The 19,381-nt window shown below is 37.0% G+C and overlaps 1 protein-coding gene across 2 annotated transcripts in view; it reads left to right on the plus strand.

Moving 5' to 3' along the window:
• LOC139736466 (TOX high mobility group box family member 4-like) overlaps positions 1 to 19,381 on the plus strand; it is a 165,357-nt gene that overhangs the window by 42,350 nt on the left and 103,626 nt on the right. For both annotated transcript variants that reach the window (XM_071647228.1, XM_071647234.1), the window contains exon 2: positions 3,608 to 3,662. The gene's annotated coding sequence lies outside the window, so the exon portion shown is untranslated. The remainder of the gene's footprint in view (positions 1 to 3,607; positions 3,663 to 19,381) is intronic.

Consider the following 19,381-nt stretch of genomic DNA (forward strand, 5'->3'; position numbering starts at 1 on the left):
TCATTCTGCTATGTTTTGTAACAGTGTCTATTCTTGAGTTGCTTGAACTTATAAATTTGAAGTGTGTGCAAACATGTTTTGCATGGTTTTCAGCCATGTAATTAGCACAAAAGGAGCAAACTTTCTCTTCTTGGCATTGAGTGTGAAAAGTGTTTGCATGGTATTCTGTGTCATATGCAGTATACTGTATAAATTATGAAGTCTAGGTGTTTATCATGTAATTGAATAGTTATGTCATTTGTGTGTGTGTGTGTGTGTGTGTGTGTGTGTGTGTGTGTGTGTGTGTGTGTGTGTGTGAATGTTCTTACTCTATGCCTCCATTCCTGCTAATTACTTTCTACCAAATATCATGGGGTAATGTCAGTCTATATTTTGGTGTGTGGAGTTATTTTTTCCCCTACACTGACAATACTGCGTACCATCATCTGTCAAAACAAACTTTTCCTTCCTCTTTACTTCTGGTTTTTGCAAGAGAAAAATAAAAATGTTTAGATAAGAACTAATATGAACATGAAAGAGAAGAGGTGTATTTATAGACATGTATTTCTCACTGAATGTACACTTTGTAGTGAGGATAGAGGGCATGTTGTTTGAAGAGTTATGCTTATCTGAAAATGTGAACAGAAACCCTCAAGTATGATCTCTTATCTCCCCAATTTTTTTGCGCCATTAATGCCATGTGAGACAACACATCATCTAAAACTGAAAACCTTCCTGCAACCACCCCCCTTTAAGAAATAAGAAAAAAATGATGTATGGCAGCTGACATATTATCAGACTGTTCAAAAAATAAGTAGGACAAGCCATCAAGATAGAGTACTTTGTTCCACATTTAGTGAGGTTCTACAGTAGCTGTGTGCAAGAGAGCTGTACAGCTGGCATTGCATGAGCCATTAGTCAGAATATTTATCCCCGATATGATAAGATCAACTCCTCTCCCCTCTTTGTGGGTCACACATAAAAGGCCTAATTCTAATATTTCAGTGCCAGTTGCACTTGTGTATCCCACGGACGGATCAAGGGTCTTTCTCATCACCAACTGCATTCTGTGTACGTATCAAGTTATTCTACGTGTCTAGCTCATGCCACGTTCTGTGGAAATGATTAATGGAGCAAAAAATGGAACTCGTGCAATCTGTCAGAAGGAATAATTCATCAGAACCTAAATGATTCACTGTACTGGATACCTATCCATTCTAAACCCTTCTTTTCAGATATCTCTTTCTGTGTAGTATGGAAAAATATTACCTTTTTCATCATCATAAATTTGCATTTACTACTTTGATGCAAGTGAAATAAACACACATGAGGTGATGATGAGATGTACGAGTTGGAATCACTTTTGACAGTTCTCTCTTCTTCTTTTTTTTTTTGTAGGGGGAGGAGTTCTGCTTAACTTCATCTTCTCCAATTTCCAACAATAAAAACGCATTAATTGCTGAATATTCAAATTTGGTGTTTGATTTTCAGTTTTTCTTTATGATATGACAGTTTGAACCACATCAGTCATCTTGTCACACAAAAATTGATGTCAGTGCATATATTGAAAGCTTTCATTCCATTACTCATTAAAAATTGAGAAACAGAATAAAAAGGAGGTGTTCATTCTTCGAACATAATGTATGAAGTATGACAATTACAATTTGCTATAGTTTGCAAAACATTTTGATGTCCAGGAAGTAACATGAGAATTCATGCAACATATGAAGGATACAAGAGGCATTGTGTGTGTGTGTGTGTGTGTGTGTGTGTGTGTGTGTGTGTGTGTGTGTGTGTTTTCTTAAAGTGATTGCTACCAGATCTCAAGCTTCTCTGAAAAAAAAAAATCATACTATTACTTGGACCTTGAAATGGCATCATCTTACTTTTTTTAACATTTCTCGTCACCTATGTCAAGACATCACTTTTGAATCAAAATCATTTTCTGATTGATACTAGTCTCTAGTTATGAAGCATCTTGTCTGGTTAGTCAATATATGTTTTGTTGTGTAACAAACAGCTCCATGATTGATCATTTGACCACAAATTTAAGAAGGCAAACGTAAAGGAGGATCTGTTGATAATTTCACAAAAAGAATAGTTGCCAAACAGATCTGAGCTGCCTCGTGACCTCAAATCAGCAGCAGAGAATTGCATTTCAAATTCAGTGATACGTGAATTCCAAAATGAAAGAATAAACCCTGTCTTTATAAATTATGATTGTAAATGAAGATTACCTTTGATTGTTAAACTGGCTAGAAAATTCCTATATACAACTTTAAGTAATAGTAGCAAAATCATTCCAATTGTAAAGTGTACAAGAGAATTCACATGCCAGAGAAGAGTATGTGGGTCAAATTGGAAGGAAAAAATGGGAGAAAAAAAACAGTGAGCCAAAGACATCGCCTGCCCATCAATTCTGGCTTGTCAACATAATAGCCTGGAATGATTTCAATCAGGAGTGAGGAACCCCAAATGTCCACTATGAAAAGTGACATTACCTTTTACGTGACATTTTCCCTGAAACACTTGATACAATGTCTCTCCCAAAATGTCAGAGACCCAAAACAAACAGAACGAAGATGATGGGGGAAAAAAAAAGGAGAACAAGTCTCAACCTAGATCTGTTATTGTGCTGGAAAGTACATGACCATGTACTTTTCCTGGAGTTCAAGCGTAATGCCAAGAAATTCGACGTTGTGAGCTTAGTGCATAGATTACATTGTGCAATGAAAGTGGGAGAAAAAATCATAGTGACATGGGGCATGCATCTTGTTTGTTTTTTGTTGGCCCAAATTGTGCAGAAATAGTATCTGATGGCAATGAGGAGCATCAGGTTTGATGGAGCTGTTAAAATTATGTGTTCAGTCTTAATGTCATATTGAGAGACGAAGGGGCTTGTACTCTCACTCTCCTTTCTCCCTGTTGATCTTGTGTGTGAGAGCACACTGTTTGCTAACCAGGCTGTATCAGAGGCCTTCATTACACGACACACTTTTCCTCTTTGTCCACTCAAATTTGTTTTCCCTCATGATATGTACTGGGCAGCAAGGTTCCTCAATTCTCTTCGTCTCTTTGACTTCTGCCTACCACCATTTTCATTAATGTCAATGTAACATATGCCTGACCAAGTCAATATTACAGAATTGAAGATGAAATCCATATTTCTTTCCTATTCTGCCTGAGATTTCACTGGCCAGAATTTTATCATCATCAAGACTGCCTAGATGGCTAATATTGATTTCAGCGACTGCTTGTTCTTAGTTTATTAGAACTGTTTGGAGGCCGTAATCTTTGGATGAATTCTTTTTTTTTTCCCTTCTTCTTTTTTGCATCACAGTGATAATAAAACATTTATAATAAGAACAAATTAAGAAAGGCAACCCTACATACAATATCTTGGAATTTTTTACTTAGTATAATTACCAAGAATGCCTGTGTGTTACTTAATGTATTACTTGCATGAAAAAAAAAATGTTTTGCTACAACAAATTAGCCATACTATTTTAGTACATCACAAGACAAACGTAATAGAAAGAAATAACTGTGTGCAGATGAAACAATATCTCTAGCTAAACCACCAAATGCAATTTATTTCTCTTTTCTTCCTGTTTCCTTTGTTTGTCAGAATGTCATCTAAGGGAGCGGTAGATACAACCATCTGCAGTTGATGTGAACACACTGTAAGTATTTCTCTCCTTTATTTGTTTTTATGCAGAAGGTCATATCTCAACCTGTTAAAAAAAATCATGTCTGTGTATCCTACTGCCTATCACCATGGTGTCAATATGATGTCATGTTGCACAAACAGACTTTAGAGTTCAGGGCAATGTTACTAAGAAATTTGCATTTATACGCAATTCGAAAAATCAAATGCAAAATGTCCACCATGGTAATCACACACAGTTTTGTGTACCTATAAAAAAAAAAAGTGCAAGTACATTGCTGAAATGAATTTCATTTAAGTGTGTATGGAAATATCAAATGCACTGCGATGAATCAAATGCAAAGTTGTGTTTGTTTCCCTATAGGCAATAGGCAATAAAACTCCTGTTAAATGATCCTGTAGTCCCACTAGTTGATTTCTATGTTTTATCACCATTTTTTTTTTCAGGCACTGAAGTTCGCATTGATGCAAGTTTATTTCTTGAAATGCCATATTCTGTGGATATAGAGATAGCAAGGCCATTTCACTTTTCAGTACTTGCCGTTTTTGTTGTGTTGATGTACGGACCATACGTTTGTTGTTTGTAGGGATTCATTTTGGTTAGCACTAAGCGAAGGCTCCCCCATAATGATTTAATTCTGAATAGTGAATGAGAGTCAAACACAAGGCTCTTTCAGCAGCAGAACACAGGATCAAATGCAACTTGAGAGTGATACTTCAGTTTGATGTAAAGTTGTGTTTAATTGTTGGGTTTCTGGCAACGGGGTGCCCACACTTAGGTTTATGCCGTCACTGCAATCCGGTACAATTTTGTGCTCTGATTTTTTTTTTTTTTTTTTCAATGATGTAGTCAGACTTTGTGTGTTTTATGAGTGCACTTAGTGTTCTAATGCACTGAGGATAATTAGACTGCAAAATAAAAATCCCATTGCCATAATGATGTAGTCTGGATTAAAAAAAAAAACCCAAACAAACCAAACAAACTAAAGTAAGCTAAATATGTCTCAATACATTGCAAGATCAGCGTGTGTGTGTGTGTGTGTGTGTGTGTGTGTGTGTGTGCGTGTGTATGTGTGTATGTGTGTGCGTGTGTGTGTGTGTATGTGTGTGTGTGTGTGGATGTACTGAAGGTCTTGACTGAGAGCTTATAGTTATTCTAACAGAATAAATTCCTTCCCTATAATTCCACAATTGATTGTGTAGCACTTAATACAGGAGGTATTGCTGTGCTTTTGAGTGTGTAGTCTATTTCATGAAAACCATGAAGCAGCTGTAAACATTCTGTAGAAACACTACATTGTGATCAATGTCACACTTTGCTTTAGGTGATGGACTGAAAGAAATCAATGAATAATTCATATAGCCAGATTGTAAGTACTAGGTGCATTCACATTGGAATTAATGTAGTACTGAAGATCATGCTGATCGATGGCACTGTTCTCATTAACAAAATACCACAGTAAAAGATACTGCGGTAATTCACTTGGTACCTTTTTCCATTCAGGAAAGACTGCCATTATGGTATTTCAGATAACCATATGGTTTGTGCATATCTTCGTTGGGAAAAGACGCAAGGTATGTTGGGTCATGTTAGAAATATGCTGCTGTACAATAAGTGGTATTTCATTTTCTCCAATGCATATTTCGTGCACAGTTTTAATAAGGACCTTATATACCACATGTGGTATTTTGCATTTTATTTCGCGGCGTATCTGCATTCACATTGCAAAATACCGTGGCATTTTACTGTCAGTGTTAATGCACCTACTGCATTCACATTGCAAAATACCATGGCATTTTACTGTCAGTGTGAATGCATCTATTGAATCATTCCTGTCAGAGAGCTCCATGAGCTCATCTCCTATGTCAGAGGGACACATGTCCAAACACTTTTGATTGTCACTAATTAATGTCATACACTGAAATTAATACATCCAACTTCGTGGAAAGTTACAATTTTACAACTAAGTTGAAATGATGCGCAATATTACAATATTAAAGGACAAGTTCACCTTCATAAACATAAGGATTGAGAGAATGTAGCAATATTAGTAGAACACATCATTGAAAGTTTGAGGAAAATCAGACAATCCGTTCAAAAGTTATGAATTTTTGAAGTTTTTGTGCAGTACCCGCTGGATGAGAAGACTACTGCAGTGTATGAATAACTTAGATGTCACATGCGTACAACAATATAAGGAAAATATAAAGAGAATTTCACAAAATTCCATCTTTTGAAAAAAGTACACATTCCCCTGACTCGTTACCGATAAATGTTATGGGTAATATTATTCCCCCTGCCTTTAGAAAGAGGCAAGTCAATTGCTCTTTTATTATGCAAAAAAAGTGAAAATATGTTGAATTTTCTTTTATATTTTCTTTATACTGTTGTACGCATATGACTCACAAGCTGTAGTAGTCTCCTCATCCAGCGGTTCCAACACAAAAATTTAAAAAATTCATAACTTTTGCATCGATTGTCCAATTTTCCTCAAACTTTCACTGATGTGTTCTACTAATATTGTTGCATTTTCTCAATCCTTACGTTTATGAAGGTGAACTTGTCCTTTAACCTGTTCCATGCCGTCAGGTTCCTGTGGGGAATGGGTTAAGAGGTAACATGAATTGATAATGCCCATGATCACATTCATGAAAGAAATATCAAACCCCACTAAATGTCAGTATTCTCTTCTTTTTTTTTCAATTCAAGAGTTGATGTGATTTCCCTGATTATGAGTCAACTGTCTCACTTTGATGTCAATAGATGCAGTCTTGGGTGAAAGGAAATGTCACAAACATAAAATCATGATATGGAATTATGTTTTATTGTTTGAGAAATTGTCTTTTTTTTAAGATGTGCTCAGATGAGTGGGCAATAGCTGATAACTCCTTTGCACAATTAGAAATATAATTTGGTTTCATGAGATAGCTTTTAAAGTTTCATTCATTGTCTAAAACAAGTGCAGAAGGAGTGTACCTTCCGTGTGCATATGGTAGGTTTCATTCATTACTTATGCCAGTGAGAATATGTGATGTGCCATACCTCCTTACACGTTTGAATAATCCATGGACCAAATTTGAACTACCTCTGTGAATTCCTACCTTTTTATTTGGTGAAATTACTCGTTCTTCTTTCTCTCCATATTCTGCCTTTAGTTTGCATCAAACTTTTCAGTGCCCATTATTTACCTTCAAAAACTCCACATATCAGCCTGTCTTGTGTAATATAAAGCACTCAAATCAAAGTTGGCGTATTGATTTCAAGTTTTTCGAAGTTTGCAGTCCAGGCCGTGGCATTGGATTTTAATTCTTTTGCCACACATGGGGAGGGAGGGCTTGAGATAACTTTGTCATTTCTATTATGCAGCTGAGTGAAGGCACACTAGGATGTCAGGAGTATACATGGATCCCCTCGGATGTATTGATTGAATCCACAAGTCTGTATATATACAGCAAATATTGTTTAGTAACAAGTGATGGTCTGAACTTGAACTTGTACTTTTCTTAGCTGTGTGGCAAGCTCACCAGGGAGCTTAACAAGTACCAGTCCACCTCTGTAGTTACCATGGTAACAGACCAGAAGGCTACTGCTTAGATTACATCCTTCAAATTAATTTTTCTTTCTGACTATCTTCAAAAAGAAATGAAATTTTCTGCTGCCTTTGTCAGTCAATCTTGACTCTTTTCTTGTCAATATACCTACTTGCAAGTAATCTAGTTATGTTTTGAAGGGTGAGCCATCTATGAGGATCCCCTTCAATTCTGTGTTTGTTTTTCCCTATGTTAGCATCAATGCATAATTGTGTGGCAGTACATGTTTGAATCTTCCAATCTATGATGAACATTAGAGAGCTGAAAGTCAGAATGATATTTATATATATCATCGTTTCAGATATTATTGAATTATATTGCACACCCTACATACGTATAGGATAGATTTACAGTTGCAGTAGGACATGAGGTGAAATCCAGCAAATATTCGATGATGAAAACAAGAAATCGAATTTTGAATATTAGTGTTTATGTTGGATTTAAGGATTTTTTTTGTGTATAAATATGATCTTTATCATACAAGGTTTAATTTAGTTTTTCATGGCAGTTCACTAAAAATAGCAACTCCCACAGTGGCTTAGCCATTGTAAGCATTAAAACTCCCCCTTTTTAGCTGACCTGAGCCGAAGGCTCAAGTGAGCTATTGCGATCGCTCTTCGTCCACCGTCCGTCATGCGTCGTCTGTCGTGCGTAAACTTTTTACATTTTCATCTTCTTCTTGAGAACCCCAGGACCAATTTTCACCAAACTTGGCAGGTAGCATCCCTAGGGGGATAGGATTTCAATTTGTTCAAATTGGCACCATGGCCCACCTGGGGGACCCCAGAGGGGCCCAAACCCCCTAAAAATAAGGAATCTTTAAAAATCTTCTTCTCTAGAACCAGAAGTGATAGGGCTTAGTTAATACTATGAGTTAGTACATTGATGACTGTAGTTTCAAGTTTCTTCATGGGGGAAACAGGGGTGCCCCCCCCCCCCCCTTGGGACCCAGGGGAGGGGAGTGGGGAGGGGTCCTGATGGGGCCTAAATTGTACATTTTCATCTTCACTTTGAGATCCCCATGTCTGATTTTTACCAAACTTGGTAGCTAGCATCCCTAGGGGGATAGGATCTCAATTTGTTCAAATGGGCACCATGGCCCACCTGGGGGGCCCCCAGGGGGGCCCAAACCTCCTAAAACTAAGGAATCTTTAAAAATCTTCTCTAGAACTGGTCAGAAGTGATAGGGCTAAGATAATAGGCCTGCTGTGAGTTAGTACATTGATGACTGTAGTTTCAAGTCTGTTCACAGGATTGGTGGAATCAGGGGTGCTCTCCCCCCCCCCCCCCCCCCCCCCCATCTTGGGACCCAGGAGAGGGGATGGGGATGGGTCCTAATGGGGCCTGAATTGTACATGTTCATCTTCTTTTTGAAAACCTCATGATGAATTTTGACCAAACTTAGCAGGTAGCATCCCTAGGGGGGATAGAATCTCAGTTCCTTCAAATGGGCACCATGTCCCTCTTCTACTCTAGAACCAGAAATGATAAAGCAAAGAAATCATGAGTTTGTACATGGATGACTTTAGTTCCAAGTTTGTTCATTGCAGATCCAGGGCTGCCTGCCCCCCCCCCCCCCCCCCCCTCCACCCTGGAGTTGAGGGGGATCCATATATGCAGACCTAAGTTTCCTATGTTCTCAGGTAAGAGTGTGCAAGAATGGGTGGAAGCTGAAATTGCGATACTCAGGTGAGCACGTGACCCCCGGGTCTCTTGTTTAATTAATTCATCTAAAATAGCTTCCTTTCTAAAAAGAAAATGTACAAGAAAGCAGGAATTTGGGGCTAATTGAAGACCCCTATTAAAAATGTTGCCTATTGATGTGCTCCAGTCTCACACATTGACTTAATGCTATTTTTCTTCTTTTTTTTTGTAAACAAAAGACAGATTATCCAAATCGATAAGAAAGATCAGAAGTTTATGAGGACAGGGAATTTGTCAAACCTGGTCTTAGATGTAGAAACCACTTCCAAAGATGCTGCAATCATAATTATTCCTTTAGGATTATATGTAAGAAAGAGCCGTGCAACGTGTTAGAGCGATGTTTTGGAATTTAAATCATGCCAAAACAGTCGCTATGAACAGAAAATTGTTGGCTTGAATTGTCAAAGCAGCTCTATGGCTTAATTGTGACCCTTTTCTATGTATAAAGATTAGAGATATTACATACATACAACCATACATAAGATGAAAGGAACCATTCTTTGTATTTCATCAAAAATATTACAGATAGTAAAATATTAAAAATAACTGCCAATTATGATAATAATTGTTTTAAAAATAATGACGATTGTAATTGCTTGATGAGAATCTATGCATTGAATACTCCACCAAGTAAGATGCCCAGGGCCCAATCACAAAATACCCACACACAGCTAAAGAAATTGAAATAGAGACCAGGACATAATCTATGCAAAAGCAACATCAAAAGTACACTTTTTTTTGCTTTCGTGCAAATCCGAAAAGATTATGACAGAAATCAAAACAGATGAATTCATGCTTTCGTTGGATATCCTTCTGTGTCAGCAATGACCCACCAGTGACTCCATATCACCAGACATTTCCAATTAAAAAGATAACAAGTTCCCAAAGTTTGTCTTCAGCATGACTTCAAACCTTCTATCAATTGCATTTCAAACTCCTTAATAGGGAAGTTCTCAACACCTGACAGTGTAATACATGGTGTGATTGTCAAAAGGCCGGAGTCTTGAACACCGTTACAGAAATAAATCAATACTAAATGTTTTCCAATAGATAATTAAAACAACTGGATATGTTTTTTTCTGAGATAAGATGTAGTTATTGACCTATTCCAACCTCTTTAGGATGGAAGTTTGTGAGTTGGCAGTAATTTTGTGAAGCTATACATATCAATTATGCAGGTAGCAATCTGGGTAAGTGATATTTCTATGCGGCTTATTGTTGTTTTGCAGGGAAAGGGAAATATATTGGTCCATCTCAAACACTTATGAGTCAATTCCATGCCTGTGTTTCATTACTGTATGGCAATAAAATGGTGCAATCACTGTTGTTTTATTCACAAAGTGGCACTTAATTCAGCAGAGCTATCCCAATGTGCTGGGGTTGATGCTTTATCAGATGCTGGAACAAACATTGACTTTCATATCAACCTGACCTCATGACCCACATTCTGGTCCAAGATGAGATTTCAGCCACTGCAACCGAGAAATGGTGGTAGTTGAGGTTTCGGGTGCGGTTAACGCAAACTCTCCTAGTGAGTGGTTTGACAGTTGGATTAAAGGCTTCCAATTTGTGTGTGAACACGGAACAAGTGTCTCACATGAAAGCTTGTTGTGGGTATTAGAATATGGCAGTTTTGGATAACATAGGGGAAGAAAACAGCAGAAGTCCTTGTACCATAAAGAGTTACATCACCTCACTTATGAAGATAGTTTAGGGGGGGGGGGGGGAAGCAGTTCTGAAGTTTTTTTCCCAGAAGTGCTGTCCAAAATAATTTTATTATAATTATATGAGCAAATTAAATCCTTCTAAATTTTTTGCCATTTATTTCCAACATTTTACATTTCATGGAGATTTTTCTTTTGTTTGTGTGTGTGAAATGAATAAAATAAAATCCTTTGCTGAAAAATAAAAGATGGAAATACACTGAAGATAAACAAATCCTGAAGCTATAGTGTCCATTCTCTTTAATCTGCAGGGAAGGAAAAAGAGTATTATGGAAGAGAATAGGAACAAAGGGTTGGAGACAGGAGGTATGATGAAAGGAAGGTAATGGATCCAGACTGCAGAGGATAGATAAAAGAAAGAATCAGAAATGTCAGCAGGCAGAATTCTTCAGCCATGTTTTCTGTACCCACACACATATGGTTGGCATTTTCAAATTGCTTGTATCGAAAGGTGGTGAGTGATGGACTCATAAAGACTCCTTGCCTCTCCCTGTTTATTGTCAAGCAGAACTTGATACCCATAATATGGTTACGTCTTTCAAAATACTGCCTGAAATCGGAGATATTTTATCAGGACACCCACCTTAGCACACACACACACACACACACACACACACACACACACACACACACATTTTAACACAGACATACACAGATGCATAAAAGCATGTAGACTGACAACGTTAGGCCATATTTTTTGTTATCATGAGCTGTTGTTGAGTGTGAAAATGAAAACACGTTAAAGGGTATTGCTTGGAGCTGTAACAAGGTGCTAGTACCGGTAATCCACTTGATTTTTTTCTCCTTTTCATGGGTCTATTTATGTTCTTCATTTTCTTCCGTTCTGTCTTTGCATTACACAAGGCATGGCACACCGATTCTTTTTTTTTCAAGATATTGAGACATTGAGTGATAAGGTGACGCTAACCCGTTGAGAATGAGCTGAATTTGTTATAACACACATTTCCCATAGGCACCTGCCAAAGTATACTTGGGACTAGAGCAAGAGAAAGAGGAAGAAGGAGGAACAGATCTTAGAAATGCAATTACCAATGTGTGTATCCATGTTCCATCATAGGCAAGATGTGCTCAACAGAGCATGGGATAAAAAGCTGCACAAATTAACAACTATTACCAGTCTTACTGATTTGCCATCACATTCATGGTTAACATATGAATTGAATTTTGCTGCTGGTAGGTTTTTAGTCCATGATGATAGGAAATGCATTTACATACATATTCAAAAGAATTCCTGTGAACAATAGAAGAGTTAAGACTTCTACTAACCACAGTTTTGGAAAATTGGTAGAAAGTGTCAGCTTTTTATTATTTGAAAAATGTTCATTCTGTAGACATTAAAGTGAATCTATATTTTTATTTTTATTTTGTAATAAATGTACCGTATTGATCGTGTTTGACTACAAATAACTATTTACACACTGATAGAATTTCAAGGCATAGTGACATCCATATTATACTCGATTTAACTCACCCATTGAACATGGTATGCTATAGAACAAATATCAAGAGTACAGTCAAACCTGTCTATAGCGGCCACCCAAGGGAGACGAAAAAAGTGGCCGTTATAGACAGGTGGCCGCTATAGACAGGTAATCCAACTTTGTGTGCATTGCCTACATGTACATGTATCATCGTTTATACATCTATAAGTACTTACATAACATGTATGTGTGTATGCTGTGTGTACGTATGCACACGTGTGTTTCATGCATCGAACAATGCCGGTGTTTATTAAATTGTTGCGCAGTACCATGTGTACAGTCGTGAAAAAGCTCAACACTAGTGCATTATTATGACTGAATGAGTGATGAATGCAGCGGTGGCAATCACTGAACGTTGCCCAGGAATGACTGGCATGGCTACAAAGCAGAAAAACACGCTGAATTATAGGCTCGGCTACGGGTCCTTCGGGTTTTTGGCCGCTATACACAGGTTAAAATCTACCGCGGGAAACAAAATTTGTGGCCGCTGGCCGCGTTAGACAGGTGGCCGCTATACACAGGGTCTTTAACAGGGCTTTTCAGTGGCCGCTATAGACAGGTGGCTGCTATAGACAGGTGGCCGCTAAGGCAGGTTTGACTGTATAATATACTCTTAGCATGTAATACTGGAAGGGAATGAGAAGGCAAGTAACAGTGTGTGGAAGTCACACTAGATCTAATCTAGATGTTGATATATCCTCTTTTAGTACTGAGCTACAATGTACCTCATGTTGGTAGCTGCACAACCCTTAGCCTATTGAAAACAAACAAACAAACAAAATCCTCTGTTCCTCTCTGGTCTGAGTTGAAAAAAAAAAATCATATTAGTACTTCTCCTCATCTCTTTCTATCCTGGAAATCATTAGTGCATGACTGTGATATTAGAGAAAAACAAACAGTCACTTTCTATTTGCATCATGATGTCTTTGTCTGATTAGATAGTGGTGTGTTCTTTGCCTAGACTCCAATGCAAATTGAGTCCTGCAATTGTCAAAAAGTATGTTTGCCAGCAGCTGATGCCTGTCAGAAGAGATCATATAAGAGAGCTAATCCAGGAGAGTTCTTTGCTTGACTTTGACGTAGGAAGCCACAGGCATTTTATCATATGAGCTCATTAAAAGGCCTCAGTGATGTTGCATTCAGTGATGTGTTAGGTGGCATTTAATTACATCAGCTCCTTGCAGCCTGGAATTGATCTTCACAATCAGGTCTGCAGTGTCAAGATGCCCCCCCTCCCCCCCCCCCCCCCCCCATGGTGATAATGATGCCAGTCTGTTAAAAAAACAACAACAACAGAACAACTCAATACTAAAGAATTTCCAGTGGAAAAGTAGAGCTTCTGTTCGTCCACACCACTGCTTACAGCACACACTACACACACACTACACACACACGCACACTCACACACACACACACACACACACACACACACACACACACACACTTACAAATGACTGCAACTGATGTTATGCAAAGAATGCATGAGGCATAACATTAAGATTTAAACTTGTGGTTTTTGGCAGGTTAGCGAACACAATGCATGTAATTGGGCCATTCCTACAAGCATTTTTATGATTCACATCATCTTTTGTGTTAGTAAAATTGACGGGGGCACTGATTATCAGGCTGTATGTTAGTAATTAATGAACTTTTGTGAGAGTCTTGATGTTGTTTGCACAAATTACAGGCTTATACTGCACTGAAGGCAGAATAAAGAGCCTCTCAAAGCTTTGCACCTGTCAAAAAACAAACAAACAAACAAATAGGCACTTCCTTTGTCTGTAGATTGAGGTTGTCTTAAGTGACTACAATATTTTAATGAACAGCACTACATACATATTAGACAAATTGAAATGTATGATATGTTAACAAATTTTGTTCATCTTCACAGTAAGCAGACATAAGACATCCTTCCTGGTAAAGATGTTCACTTTTGCCAGTAATATTTTTTTTTCCTGAGAAACACATAAAATCATAGAAGAGCTATGATGTGTCTTTTCCATCTAGTTGTAAGATAAGGATTAAAAGGATAACATCTATCTCTATAGCACTTAGAATGTTTTATATGTGCTCTCATATTTGATATTTCGGGATGTATTCAGATTAAAATAAATAATAATTCATATTTTTCTTGGTCCAGTTATCTATTCCTTATGTCTTGCTGTGTGATTGAGATTATTCAAGTAAAATAAAAGTTTGAATTATCACTACATAAACTGCTATATTGTTATAAAGGTAGGTTGCATGCTTTTCCTCTTCACAAATGACTTCTGTGCTGTATCATACATAAATTCTAAAAGGTCAAGGAACTCTCACTGAACTAATGCACTCATTTTGCTTCGAGTCTGACAGTGCATTGAACCACAAAAACAAGACTGTGTGAACTATGACTTCTCTGTAAACAGACATAATGTTGGTATAGGATTTGTGATTTAACGATGGTATGATGAGTCACTAGCACTCATTTCAACTTTCTCAAGTATATAAAATCACATCATGCTGGGATGCAGTGACAGGAGCATCAAGTAAATGCTCTCGGAAGTAGATAGGTTTTATTCATCTTTTTTGGTGCTATATAACATCTTGATCACAGCATACCAGTGAAGAACCTTATTAACTAACACCTGCTAAACAAAGCTGAGCTGTTGGGTTCATGTTCAGAACAATATTAATGATAACAAATATCACTTATTATTATTATTATTTCTTATTATTCTTATTTCAGCTTTTCTAAGCACATTAATATGGGACAAAGAAATCAAATTAAAAGACAGAATGTATAATATTGTCATATATATAATATGACAGAAAAGATATGATTGATAGGATAGGTGAGTTTTAAGCATTGATTTAAACTATAATATTTATTTAAACTGTACATGGTATCCATACCACAATAAATAGGTGATATCACTCAAAACTAGTTCAGTTCAAGCAGATATTACATTGATGTGTATATTAAATCCTAGGTATTTCTTCATGTTGAGCATTGTTGAACTTTGTGGTATTATTTTATTTCCTGTTGTGCACTTATTATTTGCCATTTGCAAACATTAACCACATCATTACAGATACAGCACAGGCTTACTAAACTTGATTACCTTATGCGGCACTGGTGTTAGACCTACCTTATCATGGTTACATGTTTGTCGGTGCAATATGTTCAAGGATGTCGTTGATTTGAAAGGATTTAGTAGAATATTGAATTCAGAATCGTTAAAAAAAGGGGGGGCAAAGAAATTGAAGAGGAAGCATACTTCTCCGATCTAGGGCAATTTCTCAGATTCATATAGGGATGAATGAAACACTGTGTATTACCACCAGAGCGTTCTCACTGGCAACCCAATAGAAAACTTGGTACAATGTAATTGCAGTCCACACTTCACTTGCTGTCAGTGGTATTGATGATTGAATGTAACCATAGCGTCCAATGGGTAATAAGAGAGCGGGTTATCATGGTTCAGATATTGCTGTGTAAACACACCATGTTCTTTGTGACTTGATTTTTGTTACATTGCCACAGATCGTGTAGTGTAGAGGTGGCATGCTGGAAAGTGTACCCATCCATGTAGTGGAGTGTAAACACAGCCAGTAGGTAACAAAGTTTCATCATGTATCATGCTGCCAAGAATGCAGTGTAAACACAGCCTTAAGGTGACTGGGTTTCTGGTATATCACCATACAGATCAATCATTGTCAGGGCGTGATGAATTCAATCTATCCCACATCGATCTCTTCGCATCGTTACCACCTCCGTGGTCACGTCTCTTCCACTGCTAAACAAACCCGCGCCATTCAAACGGCCTGATTCTCCCTCCCATTTCCCATCTATCTTCTCTGCCCTATTTACACCAAAAAGAGAAAATTATCTAGCCTTTTCTTATGTTTCCTTCATTTTTACAATGCCTGTCTTGTGTTACTGAAATCCATAGTGATAGACAGAGAGCACTTTCTTGCTTTCGTCTTTTTATTTTCAAAAGTGTTATATTCTTTGCCCATTGGCCCAAAAAAAGCGCATGTGTGTTTTTCCCATTTTGAAAGCAACATGATATGAGAAATATCTTGCTTGAAGATGGATGAATACCTTACTTGTTATAAGCAGCCTAATATTATGCTTAATGTTACCTGTTCAAGTCATTAACCACACCACCCATTGTGATAATCCGCAGAGAATGCCATGATAAGCATTTAATTCAATGTTGGATTCTGATTTAACAAGATGAATGTCCCAGAGGGTGTGAGTGAAGCCATTTTCCATCAAAATGGATGTAACTTTTAAAATTTTGGGTTTCCATTGCTAGATGATGACAGTTTAATTTGTAAGCTTTTTTTCTGATATGGAATTCTTTTTACATTCATTCATAAATCAGCATTGTTGACATTGAATAATTTCAGATACCGGCCTCGCTGTTTTTAACTTTGAATGTTTTCATCATTGGTTTTTACTTCCACCTAAATTTCCTCACTTTCAACACCCAAATGAGATGCATTTTACTCTACCTGTGAGCTCTTCATGCAATAGATCTAATTCATTATTTGTCACCGGAATGTAAATTTCTTGAAGCAGTCAGTATTTCTGCTTCATTCTGTCCCTGCTGGGCTGACTTTCTCTTGTTCTGACACTTGATTCTGAAAAACCTGCCCAAGGCTGTTCTCTGCATCACAGTGTCAATAGACAGGCCAGAGGGAAGAAGAAGTCTCTATTATGAGCTGATTTCTTTCAAATGTAAATAATGGATCCATTGGCCAGAATCTGTCAATCAAAAAATGGTTCTGTTGACTCAGGGTGCCTGAATAGGGCAAGTATGATGACAAAGAATCGTCCTCCAAATTAACCCACTTGTAATTTTGTCAGAAATTACTATGTTGCCCTTTCCTTTTATCATTCAAGCAAGATAAAACGAAAATGTAAACCATTCCCCCGGGACATTTCAACGTTCAGTTGATCTTTGATGTGTAGACTGTTTTGTATATATTACACAAAGGTTGAAAGCTCTCAAGATGTTCCCCAACCTTTCATATCCATCTTGTTCCTCAGCACCTGCATTGTTACAACAGTGCATTTCTTTTTTTTTAGATATTCAGAACTGGGTCATGTTTTTGTAGCATTTTATGTGAGATGTCAGGATTCTTAAGAAAATAACAATGTGAATATGTTATCTGCTTATCCCGTATGCCAGCCAAAATTGGCATACTTCATTCTAGGGAATATAGGACATGACTTGGAAGAGGTTTATGATGCTTTCAGGAGACATTTGTAAATGATAAAAGCATTTGCTTTTGATATTAGAAGAAGCAGCATCAAAAATTGTACTGATGTTCTTGGCATTGATGACAAGAAAAATCTGCATTCAGTTGATGTGAGATGAATTGATTTATTGCAGTGGTAATGTGTAAGTGGTGTGCTAGATATATCAAACCTGATTACACTGTACTTCACTTGAGCTTCCTTTGTTGTCTCATATTTTGATCAATATGAAGGAAAGATGGAAATGCAAATATATTAATTTTCATGTTATTCATGGTCAAGAAGCTTTTCATCTTCTTGTCCTGACAACATTGCATCTTTGATTATGGTATTCTCTCATGGATATAACTCGCAGTTTTCATTTATTTCATAAATTCCACATCTTTTTTTTTCTTTTTTTTTTTGGGGGGGGGATAAATATTATGCAGTACAGTGTAGTTTGTAGTCTCAAAATATCTTCCAAATGAATTGTAACATATTGTGATCTTACAAAGCTTATATGTCCAGAAATTTTCTTTCTGAAAATACCATTGCTTGTCTGTGAAATTTGACTACAATTCCTATACTTTCATTGGTCTGATGTCTTGTTGCATTAGGATGAAATTTTCATGATTCAGGGCAAAATTATGATTATTTCTTCAAATTTCATCTGCTTTTCTATGAATTGCCAGTTTGTTTTCAATTATAATAATCTGCTATAATAGTCTGCTATGCTACTGTAGTTGCACTTTTATAACCCTACGTAGTTCCTGCACAAGTTTTGTGAATTTGTATTACCCATGATCCTCTGTGTATTATGTGGGTATGTCTGATGTATCCACATTTTTACTTCAAATAAGCCAAAGGCTGTAAGGTAAACTAGTGTAGCTAATGATGCTTTGAGTCATTTATAAATCATGACCCATCTTAGAAATTTACAAAATCTTTTTTCTCGCATCATGCAATGATGAATTAAGATTTAGAATCGTGTGTGTTCATGTTGTGAGTCTTTATTCAGCTGAATAAAGAAGCCCAAGGCAAAATCCATCCTCTGGATCTAAAACTTCTTTTAATAGCAAAGTTTGTGTATTCAAGTGCCTTGTTAGGTTGAATATTATTTAACAGATCTGCCTGCAATTGCCCTATTTGGTCTGAGGACTTTTGGCCCGTCGCAGTAGCAAAATCAGCATTTCTAATGGGAGGGAGAAGAAAAGGAATCTTTCTGTTTCTGTATTTTCCCTAGAATATTAATGTTTTTGCTTTATATTTGCAAATTATTCTTCACCAAGTTTTTTGCTTGATCAAATTTGTGAATTCTTGAACCACTGTTTATTTTGATATTTGTATATGAAACCTGATTTATTAATTGCACAAACTGATCAAATTAAGTCAAATTAAACCTGCAACTCCTTGCTAGAAAACTATAAGTAAGATGAAAAACACAGTAATTGACTTGATGAGAAAGATCAGTGAGGAGAAGGATGTACTGGGTCTGAGAGAAGAAGAGTTGGGAGATGAGAACATACTGCTGGGTAAAGAATCCCAAGAGCACATTTAGTGTCCTTATCCACTACTCATTCACCATTTCCTTGGCACTTTTTATGACTTCATAAACCAGTGATATCTTTATTGTAACTAAGGCTAGCTCCTAGCACAGATTCAAGGAATAACTGTTACCATGGAAACCTGCGATATATACCCTAAGTAAGCAAATAATGGGTCACATTACTAATTCTCTGGCTTGCCTTGTCACAAGTTTGGCATCTCTCTTTCTCTCTGCAGTTTTATGGCTGTGTCTCTTCATCAAACATTCACTATGAACCGCACCTGTTGTTAAAGATGCACTACACCTGGGCTTAAAGTTATGATACACTACTGTACTCTAACACATTGAGAGTCAGTACTGCACATATGCATAATACACAAATTTTACAGGCATATATGATGAATACATTAATTTATTACATGGGGGGGGGGTACTTGCTTA

Source organism: Diadema antillarum, unplaced genomic scaffold (genome assembly GCF_040938485.1).
Source record: "Diadema antillarum isolate AM-2024a unplaced genomic scaffold, OU_Dant_1.0 scf00000028, whole genome shotgun sequence".
Classification (NCBI taxonomy): Eukaryota; Metazoa; Echinodermata; class Echinoidea; order Diadematoida; family Diadematidae; genus Diadema; species Diadema antillarum.